The sequence below is a fragment of the Tiliqua scincoides genome, chromosome 9, assembly GCF_035046505.1.
Source record: "Tiliqua scincoides isolate rTilSci1 chromosome 9, rTilSci1.hap2, whole genome shotgun sequence".
NCBI classification, from domain to species: domain Eukaryota; kingdom Metazoa; phylum Chordata; class Lepidosauria; order Squamata; family Scincidae; genus Tiliqua; species Tiliqua scincoides.
This window is the reverse complement of record NC_089829.1, coordinates 9,617,481-9,639,489: the sequence shown is the minus strand read 5'-3', so window position 1 is coordinate 9,639,489 and position 22,009 is coordinate 9,617,481. Positions and strand designations below refer to the sequence as shown.

Genomic DNA, 22,009 nt, shown 5'->3' with positions numbered 1-22,009 from the left:
GTTACAGAGACAAGCCTGGGCAGTCATTCTATGCATTCAGAAGAGACAACCATCTGAATCGCTTAAAAAAAGAAAAAACCCAAAACCCACATCCCAAAGGGCAAGAACACAGAGAGATGTGACTCCCCTGTAGCACAGCATTGTGTCCCCAAAGGCCACGGCCCTGTCCATGTCGGATTTTCATGCAAATTATGCAGGAGGCCAGTGTGAGAGCTGCTCAGTCCCTCCCAGGTAATAGCCATGAAATTGGCGTTTTTCAGAGAAAAGGAAGATGGGCAAGCAAGTAGTGGTTTGAGAGGAAAGCTCTTCTGGCTTGCAAGTACCTCCTGCTGTGCCTGAGAAATGGAGGGGGGGGGAGCACAGAAGGACGAAAACCACAATAACAGCAAAGCCGAGGTCAGGTTCTTTCCGTGAGAAGCTCAGCTGCATGAGAGTGAGAAGCAGCTGTCAATTAAGGGACGTGACATCTCCATGCGCAGCCAAATTACCACACCTCATGTGTTGCTTTACACAGCAACTGTTACCCTGCACATGCCCAATCTCGTCTGATCTTGGAAGCTAAGCAGGTTCAGGCCTGGTTAGTACTTGGATGGGAGACCGCCTGGGAATACTGGGTGCTGTAGGCTTATACCATAGTCTTCCGAGACTGAAGGTTGCCAACCATGTGTTGCTTTCCCCAAGAGCTTCATCAGAGCTGAAACCACTCTCCAGTGCTCAGCTCTGTAGTATGGGAGCTGGGCTGCAATCCTCAGCATGCTTGCCCTGGGAGCAAAGTCTTACTCCCAAGGAGACACTCCTCTAGGCCTGCACGTTTTCCTCACCCAAAATTTCTCCCTTGATTTTGGAGTCCCAAAATACCAACTCTGGATTCCACGTTGGATTCTCCAACGAGAATGGCTCCAGAATGCATGTCCTTTACACTGTCTAAATTTTAAGAAAAAAAAAAAAATGAAGATGCTGAAAATAGTTAACATGCCCATTTTAGCAATCAAAACTGCTGTGCATTATACACATACAAACACACACACAAAAGTGTAAGCCCTGTCCTCACATTCCATTCATGCATTAGATAACATGTGGAGCAGTGAGAACTGGTCTGGACTGCTCCAAGACCTCCCAGGGCCTTACACAGTACTAGTCATCATCTCTGCTCCTCTTCCTCTTCTCTCAAGATCTGAAAAGGAAATGGAGTGGAGTGGAAGAGGAAGTGAGATGGAGAGAAGACTTCTGGGCTAGAGTGTCCGACCACCCTTACCCACTCTCTGTTCTTTCCCACTTCCCTCTATGGCTCTGTACTTTTTTCCTAGAATTTCAATCCAGGAATGGAAAGGAGGAAAGCAGAGGAAAGCAGCCACCCCAGATCTACACATGGAACAACTCTATGTGCACTGAGCCCATTCTCACCTTCTGATGAATGCATGGAGGTCACTGGGCAAGGGCAATGGGCATTCTGAGAGACCTGCTGTTGTGAGCGAATACATGGGCAGAACGCAAGAGGAGGTCTACTGTCACCTGAGAAGGTGAATTGCACTCTGAAGCTGCCCGGTGTGACTGATGGCAACCACCCACAGTGCTACTAATTTTATGAAAGCACGCATATTAAGAAGTGGAAATGGTTCTGCAGAGAAAAAAAATAGCAGTGAAAAATTTGCTGCCCATATCGCTGGGCCCCTACACCTTTCCCTAGCCACAGCAGGCAAACCCAAAGATGATGTCACCATAAGCAGTGCAGCACAAGAATGTTCCACACCAAACACTCTGTGTTTTGACAAGCAGAGCAGGCACCATTATTTTCTGGGACAAAAGAGAAGGTGGAGACACTCTTGTAAAGTCTTTCCACTTAACGCTGCATCACTTGTTCTTTTTCTGTTCTGTTACGGTCGAATTTGTCTCGACAGTCGTGCGTGGTGGGCAGCGATGGCTCACACCGTGTGGCCGCCGTGCCACAAAGTCTATGGACGGCAGAAGCAGCACTTGTGTTTCAAAAATTCAGCGCTTAACACTCCCAACCTGGCCAAACAAAATGATCTCTTGATGTTATCGCATTCCGAACCATGCGCATTCCTTTCACCTGCACTAATGGGATTACTCAGTTGTTCTGCATCTTTGATAACGAACTAACAAAGCATGCATTGCTCGGGGGATGTATAATACCCAGAGATTACTGGGTTGGATTAATGTTTGTCTGTTATGGAATCAGGTAGTCTAAATAACAATAAGTGAGGAGAGGGGAGCCACACATGGTTAAGGTCCAGAATCAGTCATTCAAGAATGATCTCCATGTGTATCGGTTTGGCAGAGGGGCAGCATCTCCCCCCAATCAGGTAATCATTTCTGCATACTCGGGAGTTCCCTAGGAATATAGATAAGTTTGTCAATGAAATAAAAAAGAAAATTAACAGGCATCGATCCAGACAGCCCCATGAGGACCTGCACGCTGTGAATTTCATGGACCAATAGAATGCTTAGGCTATCCGTTGGGTACAAAAGGTGAGGATAGAGAACCAGCGGCTCGGTATATAGCAGTGGTTCTCAGTATATAGCAGTGGTTATAGTGTATAGCAGTGGTTCTCAAACTTTTAAGCACCTGGACCCACTTTCTAGAATCTGTCAGGACCCACCACAAGTAATGTCATTAACCTGGAAGTAATGTCATGGCCAGAAGTGACATCATCAATTTAGATTTCAAATCTAGCAGGTAAGAAGTTTCTCCTAAGCCTTAGTTATTACACAAAGAGGAACTAACTGAGTTTTAATGCCCTTAGAAGGGGCACTATGAGCCAACTGAATGCGAAGTACTTTACTGATGAAGTTAATGCAGGTAGTGGTGTTCCTGGGTGGGGGTAGTCCATGGGTATGTCAGAATGCCAGATGCAGGGGAGGGCACCAGGAGGCAGGTCTCTTGTTGTCTTGTGCGCTCCCTGGGGCATTTGGTGGGCCACTGTGAGATACAGGAAGCTGGACTAGATGGGCCTATTGCCTGATCCAGTGGGGCTGTTCTTATGTTCTTCTTGTGATCTTATGGTACAAGTGATTCTGGGTAGCACAGCTGAGGGTGCACTGTTGCCACCCCAGCTGTGCCACCCCGAGGATTGCCCCGCCCCAGCCCTCAGAAGACCTTGTAAGGCCTCTGGAGGGCTTTTAAATGTGACTTCTGGTTTTCAAGAGAAAACCGAATGTGACATTTAAAGGCCCTCAGAGGCCTTACAAGGTGTTTTGATGGCTGAGAAAGACACACACAGTCTCTCTGGCCCTTAGAACATCCTCCAGACGGAGCAGTGGATGCAGGGGACGGCATCTCCAGGTCCCCTGGAAGTGTGCTTCTGGGCACTACACTGTCCATGACCACCACTGAATCCAGGAATAAACCTGCAGCAGTCTGAAAAGCTCAGGGGAGCACACAATACTGGACAGAGCCCTAGCTCTGCCTTGCATGCAGAAGGTCCCACATTAAATCCATGGCAGCATCTATAGGAAGGGGATCTGGGGATCATGGCAGCATCTGGGGAAGACCCTTCTCTGTCTGAAATCCTGAGTGTGTTGGAGAAAGGCAAGATATAGCCCTTTTTAAACAGACACTACCAAGTTGGTGTATGCTCCTATACCCCTAGTATTATACTCCCCTATTATGGCTTGCCAAACCCATGATGCTTTTTTGAAATATTTCTGATTCTTCAGGACATGAAGGAAGATGAGTCAATCAAAAATCCTACAGCAGAAAAATGTTTTGAAGCGAAGTAGCTGGTGTAGAGGGTTTGGGGGGAGAGCAGAGAGAGGGGAGCATGGAGGCCTCTGATGCTAGAGCTGCTTTGTTCTGGCAAACCGATTCCACAGCCTCCGTTCTGCTGGCCCCTCACCTCTGTCTTGACTATAGAGTAATTCTGCAGTCATTAGAAGCAAAAACCCATTATTTTCCTGGCTCAGTGTTTTGATCTGTCGCTCTCAATTCCCCTGCCGCGCTGTCTTGAAATTGCTTGTTGTGTGTTACGTGGCCTGCTGGTTTTCAGAGCTGGTTTTTCCGAAGCCTTCAGCTCCTTATTTTTAATGACACTTCTCGCTACCTCCATGGCTGGAGCAGTCAGTCAGGCCAGCACAGTTTGTCCTGACTCATTGATTTCAGTCTCTCCCCAAAGGTGAGGGTTGCCAACTGACTGGGAAAGAAAACACAGCCTGTGGGGGTGTGGAGAAGACACAGCGGGTACTGCAGCCGCTGCCCAAAAGGGCTATAAGGGAACATGGAGAAGAGGCTAGAATAGAAAAAGACATGCAGGCCTTTTAAGGAAGCTTGATCAGACTGGGGAAGAGGGTGTCAGAAAGACAGGCTTTCCCCAAAGGAATCTGGCCAGTTTCTAAGATTGGCACCCAGAGCCCTTCTATGGACTTCAGGGATTAGGTGAGTGGCAAAGTGGGAGAGGGACTTTTCAGTGACATACCTTCAGCTATAGTGAAAACACAGGTGAAAGGGTAGAAACAAAACAAAAAACCTCCCCCTTTGCCATTAAGGTGGGAGGGTGCCATTTGGAGCATGGCGTCAATTCAGATTTGGTGACTGATCAGAGTACTTGATCAATGAATACTGGCATCTGGTCTGCCCTGAGTGGAGCTCCATGAGAACACCAGGCCAACCAAGGGCACAAAGGACCATGGACAGCTCCAAGTGAGGACCTGATAGGCTCCACAGGTTAAATGTCTTGGGGACCAGGGTTCCCTTCCCAAGGTCCATCGCTGATGTTTGGACAGGAAACTGTCTTGAAGGGGGAAGACTTCTGGCCTGGAGACGCACTCTTCTCCAGGGTTTCAGACCCATCCTCACCTGAAGATGCCAAGAATCAAAAGTCAGTCTTTCTGAATGCAAAGCATTCACAGGTGAACACAAGTCCTCTTTTCAATTTGCTGAAATTATCTAAAGTCAGAGTTACACTAATCACATCTTATACAAAGTGGGAAAATAGCTTTATACCCCTCTTTCCTTCTTTAATGACCAGGATAATCACCAGACTCACTGTCTAGCAGCATCCAAGGAACGGTAGAGCACATGCTTTGCACTCAGAAGGTTCAATTCCTGGCACCACAGGCAAGCATGGGAAAGATCTTGGCCTGAAACCCTGGGAAACTCCCACTAGAAGTTCATTCCCATCTGATTCAAAGGAATGAACCAAATCCAACAGGCCAGGTTCAGCAGGCCGTGCTTTGCACAGGTTTCTTTCTTTTTTTCTAATCAGCAAAGAAAGATTTAATGGCAAGCAACTGAGATCTAATCTTTCAAAAGAGTGCTGATGGAACTTCAATGCTGGGGTCCAGAGGAAATATTCCCCTGCCACTGGAATGCTCTGTCCCCCTAACCACATACAGGTGGAAATTGAGTCTGTTGCACAAGAGTACTCTGCGCATACTCAGAAATGTCCTTTTCTCAACCCTGCCTGCACATGCAATGAACGTAAGCAAGGGCTATATATACTGTAGGCTTAAAAAAAAAAAAAGGTAAAATTATCAACATTCTGCAATCCCAGTTCTTTGCCAAGAGAAACCTGAATTCTGCACAAATCCTAATTAGGGCTGGGCTGTGCAGCCCTGTACAATAGCAGAACACAGTTCCACTGTTGTAAACAGTCACATGATGGTGTGTACAGTGTACTATCAGTGTACACTATCTGTGTACTATATTTGGGGGTGCTGCCACAAAAGGCAACAGAGTCTTTTGTGACAACTGGTTACCTCTGGAAGTGAAGTTAAGCTGGCAGAGGGAGGCAGGTGGAATGGGGCAGAGAGGGGCAGGAATTGGAGTTTCCAGGCAGGAGGCAAAATTGGAGTGGGTGGGATGGATCCCAGCAGCACCAGCATGTGCCAGGATCCTAACCCCATTCCCTTCCCCCTTCCCTCACTTTTACTCACCTCTGACTTGCGCCAGCAAATAACTGGTGCAGATTCGAGGCAGACCATTAAGGCAGCAGATGCTTGCCCCCAACAAAGGAGGTTGCAGGACTGCCCCTCTCAATGATACAGTGTGTGCTCCATTAGCAAGGCTGTTGTTGGCAACCTTCAGTCTCGAGAGACTATGGTATCGCGCTCTGAAAGGTGGTTTTGGAACATCGTCAAGTGTGGCTGAAAAGGCCAATTCGGGAGTGACAATCCTTTCTACAACGGGAGCAAGTGCAGTCTGTCCCTGGTCTGTCTCCCTGGCTATGGCAAGGCTATGGCAAGGCTGTAAGGGGGGATTTAGTTAGAATTGGGCTTAAGGAACTGTCCCATCCTCCTTTAAAACTATCAAAGCCTGGGGCCATCACCATACCCTCTGGCAGAATTCCATAAATTCATTATGCGTTGCATGAAGGAGGGCTTTCTTTCATCTGCCCTGAATCAAGTGTCCATCCATATTCACTGGATGTTCTGTGGAACTAAAGCACCCCAGAGTCCTCTAGTCAAATTATTCCTGCAAGGAAGCCAAGATACATTCTAAATTGTATTATAAAACACCACTGCCCAACCTAACCACCTGGGGTATAACTAAAGGTCAAATCCATCATTCACCACATGACTGATACCTGCCCAGGAATTCTAAACAAAAATCACACCATTATTCTGCATTAATCCAGAACATCATATAAGTATATGTGGAGAGTGGACTAAAATGTCACACTTTTCTTACTCTGATTATGAGTTAATAGCAAGCCTTGTTAAAGGGAAAGCAACAACCAGCAGGTTGGAACAATTTTCCCTATCTGAATTTCTCACGAGATCTCAAAGTTAAGAATTTCCAGATCTTCCAAGGTGAAAGTGATTCTTGGGAATTCTTCATGACTTGTTCCTTATTTCTGAATTTTATACAAGGCACTGTGCGTCCAGTTTCTCAAAGCTACCAGTTCCTCCCACTCACTCCTATCTGTCCCAACTCTGTATCACCAACGTTTACATGTGCATGGGTAAAACACTGCATAAAAGCAAACTTGATGTGGTCATGTATCAAGATACTTATTACATAGTGGGTATGTCAAATGTCAAGTTAACTTCTGTGACTCAACAACGCCCTGGACTTTAATTGTTAGTTTTTGCTCTGCTTTGGTCCTGTTCCCCTACGTAATGTGAAAATTTAATGCTTTTAATGCCTTATTTGATGTTTCTACTTGTTGCTACTTTGGACTTGATTATAAAGCTTTGTTGATTATAAAGCTTTGATTATAAAGCTTGGTCATTTGCTTTGGCATTGAGAAAGGCAGGATATGAATGAATGAATGAATGGGGTTGCATATCACTAAAGCACTGTACAAACAGAATCCCAAAGTCATCACAATCACATCAAGACCAGTATTTTGCGGTGCACATGTGAGTGCCGGCAATGTAGAAGGGTCAATGAGCAAATGTTTAGAAGGAACAGAACACTGTGGCAAATTGCACATGCTCCAATTCTGGGGTTATTAAATTGGAACTGAGGAGGAGTACCATACACAGGACAAAGCAAAGCAGTGGAAGAACATAGAGTGGGGAAATCTTCCCACATCTAAAAATATTTTGTTCAGTCCCTCAGAGTACTCCTGTTGGCCTCAAGGCACTGTGTTTGTTCCATGGGGCTGTCTGCTGGAGCTGGCCCTGTTCAACGCGCTCATTTCACGTCCACACAACATGCAAGTCTCATCATTTTAGAGGGCCAAAAATTAACCTTATGAAACCAGGAGGCTGAGTCCCTCTCCATTTTGCAGAGCACAAAACACCTAAGTAGAGCAACTACATTTTGCAATGTTGGACTGAACCCTGAAATTGCACATGTGCCAATATGCTGTGCGGAAGCAGGTAAACATGGCAAAAGCAAATAAAATAATGCTAATTATGCAAATATTAACAACATGAAATATAGATGGGAAATTTAGTGCACCCTCTGGGCAACGTCACTTTGACATCTGATTTATGCCCAAACGTATGTAAGCCTTGCCCATGGAAGTATCCACAGAGAAGCTTCCAAGGTCAGGTTTATGGCTTCAGCTCTCCCCGCCTCCACCACCAACCCAAAGCTGTGTGTTGCTATGAGAAGGGCCTAAACCGCAATCAACCAGATGTGACTGGAATGAGATACATTACCCAGAGGGATTTTCGGCTACGGGCCTAAACTGTGCGTCACATTGAGTCAGCTTGCACACATGCCCGACAAATGCTGGCATCCAGTTCCTTGAAGACATGCACTACACTAACTAAAACCATGGCAAAATCCCAGCATTTCTCAGCGCAGTGGAACGAGGTGGCAAGGAACGATGGCTTGATCTCCTGGCAAGTTGCTTCAGATTCAGGCAGAAAATGGTAAGATTGTGACAGGCAGAAAAGGCCCAGGCTGGATCCAGAGAGTTTGCCACATAAAGTGGCTGCACCACAACTCAAGAACACTTGGAGACACTCTGCAAGGTGCTATTGCACAACTGGTGGATCTCATGCTGCACACTTCAAAATTCTGACATGCGCTTGTGCAATTGGGCTGGCCACGAGAAAAAGATCAGAAGCCAACTTTGATCAAACCAGATAGCATTTTAAGCTTCTATTTAACACATGGGCTTAAAGCTGTAAGTGGGTGAGAAGTAGTCCTTTAAATCTTCATGTCACCGTAGAGGGCAATTTTATGCAGGAGCATGGCGCACCATGATGAATGCATCCATGCTTTTCCTCCAATGGTTTTCTTCCAGAAATCCCCTCCCCCACAGCAGCTATGTGCCCCAAAGCAGAGATGTCAGCAGATTTGGGCTCCAGACATCCTGACAACCTTTACCCAAGACAGCAACACTGTGTGCCACCTGATCTTGGACAGAAACCAGATTTGTCTTCACACATTATGACATAAGCAAACATCCATTCTAGAGTGTGCTTGGAGTCACTTCTTTCCTGTCTCCGAGCTGTAGCCCTGGTGGTTCAGGATAGCTCCAAAGTCAAGTCAATTTATTAATGCGGCCAAAGACCAGCAATAACAGAACACAGCAACATTGCCTGTGGATAGCTCCAAATGGAGCTGTGCACTCCATCTCTAGCCCCTGCAGGTCCTGACAACATGCAAGACAAAAGGGGGCTTCATTCCTCACCCATTTCCTGTTTTATTCCCATTCCATTAGTTCTACCATGCTCAGATTGAAAAGTCTTTACCTGTCTTAAATGATCGCCCTTCCCACTCTTCCTATGCCTGAAATTTTCTCCCCAAACATCTAAAAAGTCCCACCATTTTCTGCCTTCAAATCCCTCCTCAAAATGCACGTCTTTCATTAAGCCTTTCATTGGCTTAACTCCCTTTGTAATCCCCCACTGAAAGAAGAGCTACAGCAAGTGTGAAAAAATGACATGTGTTCGTGTTCATCCTCATCCTTTCCTACTCTCATCTTTCACTTCGTTTCCCTTCGTCTCCTCCACTGAACATTGAAACTGTAAGCTCCTCAGGGCAGAGCTCTCTTCTGCAAACTGTCATGTGCATGTGTTATAAGACCACGCAGGCCGGGCTTTGGTGCTCAGAGATAAATTTACCAAAGGAAGAAGGGATCTGGGAGCTTTCATTAGATTATTTTATTTTGTTGGGTTTTTTAAAATCATCCCAAATGTTTGCAATAAGTTTGGAGGGACAGTCAGGCAGGTGGAAGAGCTTTCAGCAACCACAAACACCCTCACTTCATACATGTTGAGACACTAACCCCTCTCGTGCCCCCAGTAAACGTAGTGAAGCATGTTTGGTGGATATGTGCTAGGCTAAAAGGATTTAGGAAGGAGATTACAACAGCATCAAGGATGCCATGAGTATCAATTCACCCAGGGACCACTGGTTATCTGGCCTCATAAATTCATGGCTGAGATGATGAGGAAACGCCAAACAGAGTTAGTTTCTGATATGTTTCAGCAGCTTGCGTATTGATTGCAAGTCACTGAAAAACAGCTACGGGTATCAGCAAAGGATCAATGGCTAAAGAAATTTGAGAACTCGATTCGTAGGTATAGACCGACTCACTCCAAAAAGGTTGGGGCAAGTTTCCGGCAAGATAACAATTCTTTGGTTTGCTGGCCATCTTTCTTATTATTCTGGAATAACAGGCAGACTTGTGAGAACGTTCAAGTGAGGTTTTGAATCCTGTCAAAAAATGATAGTTCTGCACACAGAAAGAACAGCAACTCCGGGGATAGAAAACTAGAGAGTCTTGGGGTTTTTATAGATCATTGTGAATTAGCTGTACAGAACAGGAATAATTAACCTGTTGACTTGGTTCACAACTTCTGCTTGGACTTTTTCATGGTGTGTGTGTGTGTGTGTGTGTTTGTTTTTTAAATCTTTGAAACAATGTAAAACAGGCAGGCCCTGTATCTGTAGGGGTTCTGTCCCGGACCCCCCAACCCCATGCAAATACTGTGAATCTGCAGATAATGAGGATCCACTTTTGAAACATTTGAAAAGTGAAGAAAGAAGTTCCCAAGACTTCCCTACCATTGCACAGCGAAACCACTGCATTTTGAAGGCTCCAGGAAGTCTTTGGAGCTCCCTGCAGCCTCCTCTAGATGCGGAGGCCCTTCTCTTAGCCCACGTTTACCCCAGAAGGTTTTGTCATGCATTCCGGGGTGAACTTGGGCAAAGAGAAGAGACTCCAGCGATCAAAAAGAGGCTGCAGGGAGCTCCAAAGACTGCCTGGAGCCTTTAAAATGCAGTCGTTTTGCTGCACAATGGCAGGGAAGTCTATTGGGGTTTTTTTTCTTCACTTTCCAGGTTGTTTTAAAAGTGGGTCCCAGTATCAGTGGGAACCATGGATAACTGGGAATACTGGCTCTGCAAATATCGGGGCATGCATGGAAAATTAAAAATATTAAATATAAAACAAAATCATGAACAGTGCTCAAAGCTATCCGTCATTTTAAAATTTTCATGTTTACCCTCCCCCTTCCTCCAAGGACCTCAGGGTAATGGACACAGAGCCCCTTTTATCTACACAAGGACCCTGCGAGGTAGGTCAGGTAATGAGAGAGTGACCAGTCCAAGGGAGCTTCATGGTTCAAGCGAGTTTTTGCTAACTTCCCTGGAATCCCTAAAGCTGTCTTACCCAAGCAGGACTCCCACCCAAATAGAGCCACAGGATGGTGTAGTGGTTTGTGAGTTGGATTTCGATCTGGAAGATCCAGGTTCAAATACTGGCTTAGCCATGAAGCTTCCTGGGTGACCCTGGGTTGATCACTCTCTCTCGGTCTCACCTACCTCACAGGGTTGGCATTAGGACACAAGGAGGGAAGGAGCTATGTATACCTCCCTGAGCTCCTTGGTAGAAATGTGGAAAAAAATAATTCATATCCAGTTTCACTTCAGAGATAGTTTGGTGGCTACTAGAGAGTCATACTCACTCTCTTCCCCCCCCCCCCACACACACATACTCATCAATCACAATCAAAATGCCTCTTCTCAAACTACTTTCGGCTGAAACATCTGCAGAAGCCAGGAAAAGACATAGTCTTTGGAGAAGTCAGTAGCATTGCTCTCCCCACCCCCAAATCAACAGGTTTTTTTGTAACAGCTGATGGGAAAATAATATGATTACATGCCACCAACAGCAGCAAAAGTGACTGATTGCAGTTGACTGGCAGGTGGCACTTTCTTCACACAATCTCACTTCTAACCAAAGCCCGTCACTGACAGGCTGTCGCTTCCATTGCTCATATCTGCTTTTCATGCACTCAAATGGCTTTGACAAAGAATCACCCAGACAGGCTGACGATGAGAAGCAAAGCCAAGAGGCCCACAACAAAACAACTCGAGGCGCAATCCCTCGAGAGCTTCCTCCGCAACAAACCCTGCCGGCAATCGGGGGGGGGGGGATGATTCTGAAATTCTCCTCATCTGAATTTCTCCCCCAGATGTCAGAGAGTCAATCAAAAAAAGAGATCTTGATGGGATCGGGTACCTGGCTGCATCAAAATTCCTTAGGTGTGGTGCCTTATCGATGCACATTTGGGTATTGACTGAAACGTTGCATATCTTCCCCAAAGGTACATACAAGGATGATTGACACCTGCTATTCCTCACCAAATACTGGAGAAGCTCAATTATCATTGCCTGCTTCAAAGCCACTGATAGACCTTTATCAATCTCTGTGTGTGTTCAATCAGTGGTGGAATGGTTACTTTCCATGCAGTAAGTCTGAGATTCCATCTCTGGACTCATCTCTAGGTAAAGGCAGGAAGGACTTTTCTCTGCCTTAAACCTTGGAGAGATGTTGCTAGTCAATGCAGGCAAGACTGAGCTCAGTGGATAACGGGTCAGATTCAGCAAAAGTCCACGTCGTATCAGTGTTTGTAGGCATACAAGTCTGTAGATGGAAGTGACCAAGCTCTGATTCAGTGCTCGGAGAGAAGGTGTTGGATCTGAACTGAAAGATGTTCGCCCACTCTTAATTTACGCGAAGATAAGGCATGTGGATCTGCACTGGAGCAGGGGTCACCCACAATAACAGCCTTAAAAACACGGCTGCCCCATCTTTCTGCTCCCTGAAAGAGGCTTTGCTTGTGGGAGAAGCAAAATCTTCCTCTAAGAGCCCTGGCCTTTCACTGTAATGCATTAATAGCTTCCCAGGCAGCAGGTTGTCTCTGTTGATTAATGCAAGGAAGGGTGGGGGGAAGACGGAGTTCAAAGAGGTATCACTTTGGATAACACAGATGAGTCTTGAGGCAGCGTCGGCACGTCTCTGGGGCACGAGATGGGAAATGGCGTCCAAATGGGAGATGGTAATTTATTTTCTTTATAAAGCCAAGCAGGAAGGAGGCATTTAACAAGAAAGCATCACACAACACGGCAAAAATTCCTCCAGGCATGGTGACGGATGCAGTGCGGAGACTAGCAGTAGTTTGAAGTCACACCTCCCCCGGCGGGCTGGGAGAGTTTGAACTTGCCCAGCCAGAACCCCAAGGAGGGAGACAGCTGCCCATGACGCATGAAAAGAAAAATAGGCTTAATTTTCCCTACGTGTGGCAGGTTAATAGTGTGGAAGAACAAGGTACGAAGGAAGCCACAGGGGAAAGGCGGAGTTCACTGCAAAGTCAGACCGCCCACTTCATAGTCTTGGCCCCAAATGTGGAGCAGGTTGATCACAAGGCCAAGCCAAGGCCTCCTGACATCTGAAGCCATGTGCCTGGTGCTACCCTTCTTACCTGGTGGTGTGCCAACCCCTCCCACTATCTCTGTGCCTGCTGTCTGAATTAGAAGAGAAAGATAAAATGGAGTGGAAGAGGGAGTGTGGAGGAGAAGAGCAGGGTAGGTTGGAACATCTTTGACAGAATGGAAAGAGACAAGGCCACAGTATGAGCAGAACGGTCACTCACTCAGAGATGCAATGGGCAGCCTCCACCGGGCTCATAGGAGGCTTTGCTGATGGACAGGTCATCTCTCGTTATCCACTGGGATTCTGTTCCAGAACCCCTCGTGGATTAAAAAAATCCGTGGATAAAAAAAAGTAGAAAAATAGATTTAATGACCCATATCCAGGTTTCTTGCCCTTCTGTTGCTCCTAATGGAATAAGGTCATGTCTCGACATCCTCAGGGGTTTGATTCTGGGACTCCTTACTGATACCATAAAACAGGGGTGTCAAACTCATTTCATACAGGGGGCCAAACAGCATTCATCATGCCTGCTGAGGGCCAGAGGTGATGTCAATAGGCAGTAAGTGGTGTCATTAAACAGGTCATAATCAAAAATAATGGTTGGCAAGCTTCAGTCTCGAAAGACTATGGTATAAGCCTACAGCACCAGGTATTCCCAGGCAGTCTCCCATCCAAGTACTAACCAGGCCTGACCCTGCTTAGCTTCAGTTTGGCTGTACTTGTCGTAAGAGGCGACTAAACAGCCACCGGGTAGATGGGATTCGTCAGCCTGGGAAGGCAGCTCATCTGAGAGAAAGAAAACTCTGATCCCAAACCTACACTGCCTTGTGGCTACATCCAGTTAAGGAAAAGGCTTCAGGAGTCAACCTCGAGGAAAAATCCGGAGCCAGAGTCCCTGAGGCAGTTCATGGCTGAACACAGTCATGTCCTGGCAACTCCTGCAACGCTGCTGGAACCAACCGTATTGGCCTCTGCCTTTCCATTGGACCATTTCAGCGACGTGGAGAGGGGGGATTTGCTGCATGGGTAACAGCCTATCCTCCATACCTACTTTACCCAGGCTTCGCGCACTGGAGAGGACACTCTGTTCCAGAACCACCATTCAGAGCGTGACACCATAGTCTTCCGAGACTGAAGGATGCCAACAACCAATTAAAAATAAACACTTTTTCTCACTTAGGAACTCATTAGCTGCGAATGACAGAAGAGAAAATACACAAATCTTGATCGTATTTCAAGATATGGAAGAGATTTTCATGTGGGCTGCCCTTTCAGCAGTAACATCTCATAAGAACATAAGAAGCTCAGCATTGCTCAGCAGCTGAGAGCCTGAGGGCTGGATAAAAAGCTTCCACGGGCCACATCCGGCCCCCGGACCTTATGTTTGACACCCCGCCATAAAATGTGTTAAATAAAAGCAGTTTTAAAAAATTAAAAAGTGCATCCCTTTACAATTGTGGTTTAAAAACAGCTTTTCGTACTGTTGTAGAGTGGCGGTCAGCAATTAGAAATGCAAAGGACCCCCTGCTTTTGGCTGGCTCAGCTGATGAATGGAATGATCGCTTGCATGATTCTCTCTCTACAACAATAAGAAAAAACCGTTTTTAAACTGATTTTAAAGGGGTGCATTTTTCCCCTTCTCCAGGGATCAGCACATCCCTTCTCATTTGCAGGGGCCATTTGTGTTGAGTCAAATCTGTGTATAAAAAATCCACGTATAACAAGGCTGGACCTGTACTTTGCTTCTTGCTTCCTGGCACACAGACCGGCTGGTTTAAATTCACAGAGCTGCAGCTGATATTCCAGCCGTCTGCTGTGTCAGGGTCTATCTTTTATTCATGCAGTTTCAGAAGCGCAGCACATTCTTCACTGCTTGCGTGGTTTCTCCCCATGCAGGCCCCGCTGGTGAAAAATGACGGTGGCGGCTCAACATCCATCTCCTTGTAAGTCAGGCCTTGCAATCTGCAATTTTACCAGTAACTTCCTGTTCATTCGAAGCCCAATCTGCTTCGAAAAGCAACCTGGGGCTGTTAGGAAGGTGTCCTGTATGTCAGTTCATGGCACACACACCAAGCGAACCCAGGTCACCATATGACTCTAACAGCCCAATCCTATGCATGTCTACTCAGAAGTAAGTCCTATTAGAGTTAATGGGGCTTACTCCCAGGAAAGTACGGATAGGATTAGTCTGTAAAGTGCATGGAAAATGCATAGTCTGTAAAATGCATTGGAGAATCCATGTCTGCCCATCAGGACAGAGGTGATAGAATAGCAGATAGTTCTACTTCAGACTGCAGGGGTGGGTCAAATTTTGATGTGTTTTCCCATGTAACCCCTCCCGCCCCCGCACAAAAACCTCTTACTGCACATAGTAATTGAGCACATCGGATGAAATGTTTAGTGCATAACTGATTTGAAGTTTGACCCCATGCAGAAAGCTTTTTGGACTCCTCACCTGCACTTTGCAAGTTTTTTTTCTTCTCCTGAATAATGTGTTGCTAGAGTGACATGAAAAGCACATGACAAGCTCTGGAGATTACTCAAGCTTCTCTGATAGGGAGTTAGGGTCGGGATTAGGCTTCACTGACTCCTCTCTCTCTCTCCCCCTCTGCAGGAGAACTCAAGTGTGTTTGGTATCCCAGCTTACAACTTTTCTGACCTGATCAGCAGGTCTAGATTCATTGATCACTTGGTTTATTGTGGTCTGAAATTTATAAGTAGCAACCAACTTCATCATTATTTGGGCACATGCATGAACTGAAGTGTATCAGAGGAGAAACTAGAGGCAGGGGCATAGGGGGATCAAACCCATTTGTTCAACATATCAAGACCCTGGACACAGCACAGGATCATCCTTGGATTTTGGCACTCCATCTCCCATGGTCCTATTTACAAAGTAAAACAAAAATATGCTAGGAATTATCTATTACTCCTCTTTTTAAATTTTCTGAGTTTTTGACAGTACGGCGTAGTCACAATTTGCCATGTACAATTCACATATTCTTTTACACCTTCTCCCCTTCCACTACCAATGTGCACATGCACTAAGAGAACATGAAAAAACAACCATTATATGGTTGAATGCAAGGTATAACAAAATGCTTTTTGGGCAGTGTTTTACAATGCATAGGAGTGCATGCTCCTATCGGTAAAACACTGCACAAAAATGGTGATGGTATAATACATATGATCACACGAGGGTATGTTTTTTGCAGTGTTTCATCAATGACCACAATGTAAGGGGGAGGGACGGCACAGGTGAAAACGACAACCCAGGTGGGATGCACAGGTGAGACGACAACCTGTACATACTAAAGAAATCCATGACACAATTAAGGAAAGGAATGGGGAAAAGCCTCCCAATCCTATCAGCAGCTCCTATCAAGGTGACAAGCACTGGAAGGCCCAAGGCCAGTGCCAAGGACAGCTGCAATCAGGGGCCAGGTATCTGGCCAAGAAGAAGGAATGTCACCAGCAAGGAATACAGGCTGTGAAAGACAGCAGGATTCTGAGCTCAAGGTCAGGCTGAGCATTGATGTGGTCAAGACATAGGCTTCATCTGGACATACTTTTAGCCAAGCTAGATCCCTTTTGGCCTGATCCAGCAGGGATCTTCTGATGTAGCAGTGGTGGTCAAATGGTGTTACCTGTGCAATCTACACTACGGGCCTGGACTCCCAAGATCCACTGCCAAAGAATGGAAGCCAGTGGACCTGGAAGGCATCACTGGTTGAGCTTTCTTTTTCTCACCTAGTTGGCCTCCAGAGAAACGCCGAGCCATTTCTGGGGGACGAACCCAAGGAAGCCTTCACACATTCATGACTGGAAGCGATTAACATCCCAGGCAAGAGCTGAGCTGGTGACCTGAAGCAAAAAGCCTCCGTATCCCATCACAGCCCCCCCCCCCAGCCGTCCACTGCCTCATTTCATCTGGAGCCAAACCCTTTGCCCTCTTTGCTTAATCTTCCGAGTTCTGTTCACACTGTCCCTCAATTGCAATGGTCCCTGATGTCACTGCTCAGGCACCTCAATTACCATCCCCTCCTGCTCTCCAAACTGGATCGCTCCTTGCTCTGCAGCCCCAGGCAGTACAGTCTCTCCCCCACTCTCCAACCTCCCCATTTTTAAGGATGGGAGATGAATCCCAGTCTTGCACCTTCCTCCCTTCTTTAGTATTGGAAGGATGAAGCTTTCTCCAGTCTGTTTTCTTTTTTTTTAAAAAAAAAGTAAATCTGGATGGCACACTAATACAGAGGGGAATATCTCATTAGAAACAAACATAATATGATGCGCTTGTTTGTGCCTCGTTTCTGAGCGTTCAAAGTGATTCATACACACTCCCTCATTGCAACCTTTTTAACAATCCTTAGGAGGGTAGAAACCCCACACTGCAAGAGGATCGCCTAAGCCACTGTGACAGTTCATTGTAGAGGTCAGATTCAAACCAGGGTATTCTTGATTTGTAAGCTCAGTCTCTTGCAGTGCTACACTTGTGTTACTGACCATGCACATGGAACTAACAAAGGGCTTGGGCAGGGGGGTCTTGTGAGACAAAGTGCACTCTTTGTGAGCCAACTTCTGGAAGCTCAATGCAAAAGCGACACAAATTAAGCTGCCAAGGGATCTTAGATGTTGGGACTCAAACATCTAAAAGGCCACTGGAGAGAGACTTACAGTGCAATCTTAATGATGTCTGCTCAGAAGGAAGCCCCACTGAGTTCAATGAGCCTTACAGTCCAGTCCTATCCAGGGCTTGTACCTAAAGAACTCGCTGCTCCATAAGTGCATAGCTTGGGCCACTGGTGTGGGAGCCAATGTGACGGTACACAAGCCTGGGCCACCTGAGCAAAGAGGTGGTGGCCCTGGTTGTGAGCTAATGACCTCTGGAGAAGGTAGTCAGCAGAGGAGTCATTCCGGGGGAGGATGGGGTGGATAGCAGGACTGGCTGGGGATGCATCAAGGGTGGGTTGGGGACAGATATCGGCTGCAGTGATGCCCATATGCTATGCTTCAGGCCCGGGTTCAACATGCCTTCTTGGACCCACGTGGATTGATGCTAGCCAAAAAGCTGTTACAGAAAGTCTGAAAAACCCTTCTTGGAGTACATGCATAAGCGCCCCTGTTCTTCTGAAAATATGGCTGTTTGACAGACTGAAACCATGAATTTGGCCCAGTAAGCAGAATGCAGATGCCGTAAATCACAAGCTTTTTTCCCCAAGAGCAGCTGTCATAGACTTCCCGCTGCAGCAGCATCAGAATACAAAACACCTCTTTCTTTGTCCCATCTCTCCAGAATGGTTGGTTCCCAGAGGTGCAACAATCCTGGGGAAATCCTGGACATGTCATTATGCCGTCTTCAGCCTGGCAGTCTACTGTGTGCAGTTTGTGGCACTTCTCTGCCCACTATCAGGGCTGGCCCAAGTCCTTCTGCCACCTGAGGTGGTATGAAAAATACCACCCCCCTGACCCACCCGCTACCACCACTCTTTGGATAAGGAGGTGGCAAACAGAAGAGGAAGTCGACAGGAGAGGAGAGTGGTGGGACAGAGCAGGATTCCAATTCACCCTGGAATCCATGCTAACAATGTTCTTGAATAATTGTTTTATTCATTGCCTCTGTATACAGAGTCAATAACTTAACTGGTTCATCAACAAATATGGAAAAAGACCAAGATTTAATTGGGTGACAGCCTTAGTTATATCCAAGAAAAGGGGTTACTGAGCTGGCCAGGGTGATCTCTGATGTGGTATTGGAGTGCTCCTGACTGGTGGTGTTGGGGACTTCCATATCCATGCCAGGGTACTTTGCACAGGTGTGGCTCATCAGTCATGGTTGCCATGGCAACCCTGGGCTGCAACTTTGACCCCGATACATGTGGTGGGACACATGTCGGACCCGGTGTTCACTGCTGGGCAAGCAGACCTGGATGTAGAGGGGATTTGGATCACTGTCATGGATAGGTCATTTCCTGGTAGGGTTTGGGTTGACTGCGGCCTCTTACCTCCACAAGAACTGGAGACCACATCTGATGGTCCACCCCTGAGGGTGATGGGTGGTTTTCCTGAGGGCTTTGGGGTTTTTCCTGCTACTAGAGCCAATGGCTCATCTGAAGCCCTGAACGAAATTGGGAATGAGGGAATGAGCAGATCTTACTCACAAGCGACCTTTGCCTTGTAGAGCCAAAGCCACTTGCTGGTTTACAGAGGAATTGGGGGCAACAGAGGGCTTGGCAGACCTCTTAAGTGACAGTGGCAGAAAAATCACAATATGTTTGATTGAACACAGGGTAGAACTCATACCAGAGCAGAACTTTTAGCATCTTTAGCGTCAGGACCCACTTTTTAGAATGAGAATCTGTCAGGACCCACTGGAAGTGATGTCATGACTGGAAGTGACATCGTCAAGCAGGAAAATTTTTTAACAATCCTAGGTTACAATCCTATCTACACTTACCCAGGAGTGACTATCATTGTTAAAAGCACATACATGGTAGCCTGTTAAATGTACTGATCTGTATTTCCCCAAATGCAGTCACATACCTGAAAAATATATTGAAAATAATATATTGAAATGATTGGAGACCCACTTGAAATTGGCTCATGACCCACCTAGCGGGTCCTGACCCACAGTTTGAGAAACACTGTACTGGAGCCTATTCTATGGCAGCAACAACAGCAGGAAGGTTCCTTGCACCTATAGAGAACCTTCCAAGTTTTCCAGAATTGTCTCCATCTGATTCCTCAGGAGGGAAAGGAGAACAACTCAGTTCCCCATTGTGATCAGTCAGCTAATTATTTCACAGATAAAATCAGTCACACCCATCATGACTTAGATTTCACATCAATGATGCTGGTTGATGTCCCCCCACCTTTGGGATACTGGCTCTGGGAAATTCCCCCACACAGGTGAGTCTGCAGAGTCTGGGGATCCAAAGCTAACCAGCTCCAGGCCCCCCACAAACATCCCGGGACAGAGGCAGCAATGAGCCAAAGCCAGAAGACATTGTGCACACAGGCAGCTCACGGCATTTTGTCTCTGAAATCTACTTAAGAAGAATAATGACAAGCCTAACAGTACAAGCCTGTGTGTGTCTACTCAGAAGTCAGCCCCATTGTATTCAAAGGGGCTTATTCCTAGGAAAGTGTGCATAGGATTGCAGCCTAAGTCGCTTCCACATCAGGGCTTCACTGATGATTCTGGAAGGAGTGGGGCGGCAGGGCTGGCTAAGAAAGCCTTCTGCTGGTGCAACATTTCTATGAACCCTTGGCTATGAACTCCTGTTCCAGCTACCCAGTTGCTCCTGTAATCTTGGCCTGTTGGACAGTGCTTTGCCAACGGAAAAGGGAATAAGATCCATGCTGCTCCATTATTAGTGGAAAGAGGGTTGGGGAGGGAGAGTTCAAGAAATTTTATGTATGAGCGTCCCACTGACTTTCAACAAAATGACCCTTGAGCAGCTACAGAACATCTCCAGGTCTAATGGAACTGACTCCCAAGAAGGATGGCAAACAGGAAAATGCTTAGGCAAACCAACCTTCTAGCTCATGATTCATGTTGATAGCAAGATAGCATTCTTGTTCAAGGAAAGACCCTTCAGGTACCTCACATCTATTCTCATAAGAAAGTTGCCTGAGTCCGTCCTTTGGTCCATTTAACTCAGGATTGGATAGACTGACTGGTAGCAGCTGTCAGGAGGTCTCTCTCTCCCAGGTCTACCAGGAGATGGTGTCAGGGCCTGACATAGTGCCTTTCCACCTGCAAAGTAAGGACTCCCTCCCCTGAGCTGGGGCAGCTCAGTTCCACAAACATTTGCCATATGTAAAGTTTAACAGATGTCTCAGATTTTTATGCTGTCAATGTATGCAGAGGAAGAGCAAACACAAGACCTGAGAGCCGTGCAGAATGAGGTCTCTTCGTTTAGATGGATCCCTTCTCTCAGACAGCTATTGAACAAATACCTAGAGAGGAACCGCTCATCAGTTGACCCTACACAGCTCCGCCCTCCCCCAAAATTGACAGACGACAATCCATGAGATCAATAGCCATCAGCCAGATCAATATGCCACAGATCAGGAAATCAGAAATGTGGAGACCTTCTGGCACGATGTCACCTTTGCTCAATATCACAAGTGCAGCGTGCATGGGTTCTTCTTTGCGCTGTACTTGATACTAGAACCCAAAGTTAATTTACACTGAGCCACCAGTAGACAGTGGGTGCTTGTAGTTAATTTACATGTGACATATAAGAAACATCAGAAGAGCCCTGCTGGGTTAAACCAAATGTCCAACTTACCCAGCAGTGCATTTTCAACAACGGCCAATCAGATGGTTCAAGGAAGCCTTGATTCATTTAACTTAACCCATTTCTGCCCAGCCGACAGGTGAACACATTTGATCCCTGTTGCGTATATGCAAAGTTGGGCAGAAATGGTTTAATACCATGTACACTGACTGGCAGCTGCTGTCGGTTTCAGACACGGTCACAAAGGTAACAGCCCTCCTTTATTGTTCAACCCTCTCTCCCCCCCCCCCAGTTTTTAGGGGTAACTGCTTCTAAATATGGAAGTTCCACATTATCATAGCTAATGATGATTGACAGATGCATTCTGTATCAATGTGCTAATTCTCTTTTAAAGCAGCCTTCTTTTGCAGGGAGGGGATGTTTCATTTCAATTTTTTTTCACAGCTCTGCCACCAAACGTATCCTTAGATCGGAAGCTCACCGTATGAGTCACCAAGGTTCATATTCTGGGCCAGGAAATTACAAACTTCGACAAAGCTGCTACAATGGTTGAGTATCACAGATAACACAGCTGCAGGTCTTACATTAGCACATCAATTCACACCCACATTACAAGCAAATTAGCCCATTCAGACATCTGCAGTTGCTTCTTGGACCACTGGCTTATTTCAGGATGGCATC

The 22,009-nt window shown here is 46.4% G+C and overlaps 1 protein-coding gene and 1 pseudogene across 1 annotated transcript in view; one reads left to right on the top strand and one right to left on the bottom strand.

Moving 5' to 3' along the window:
- Window positions 1-22,009, bottom strand: part of KAZN (kazrin, periplakin interacting protein) — a 225,123-nt gene that overhangs the window by 121,107 nt on the left and 82,007 nt on the right. The gene's annotated exons all lie outside the window — the stretch shown is intronic.
- On the top strand, window positions 507-626 carry LOC136660929 (5S ribosomal RNA; annotated as a pseudogene).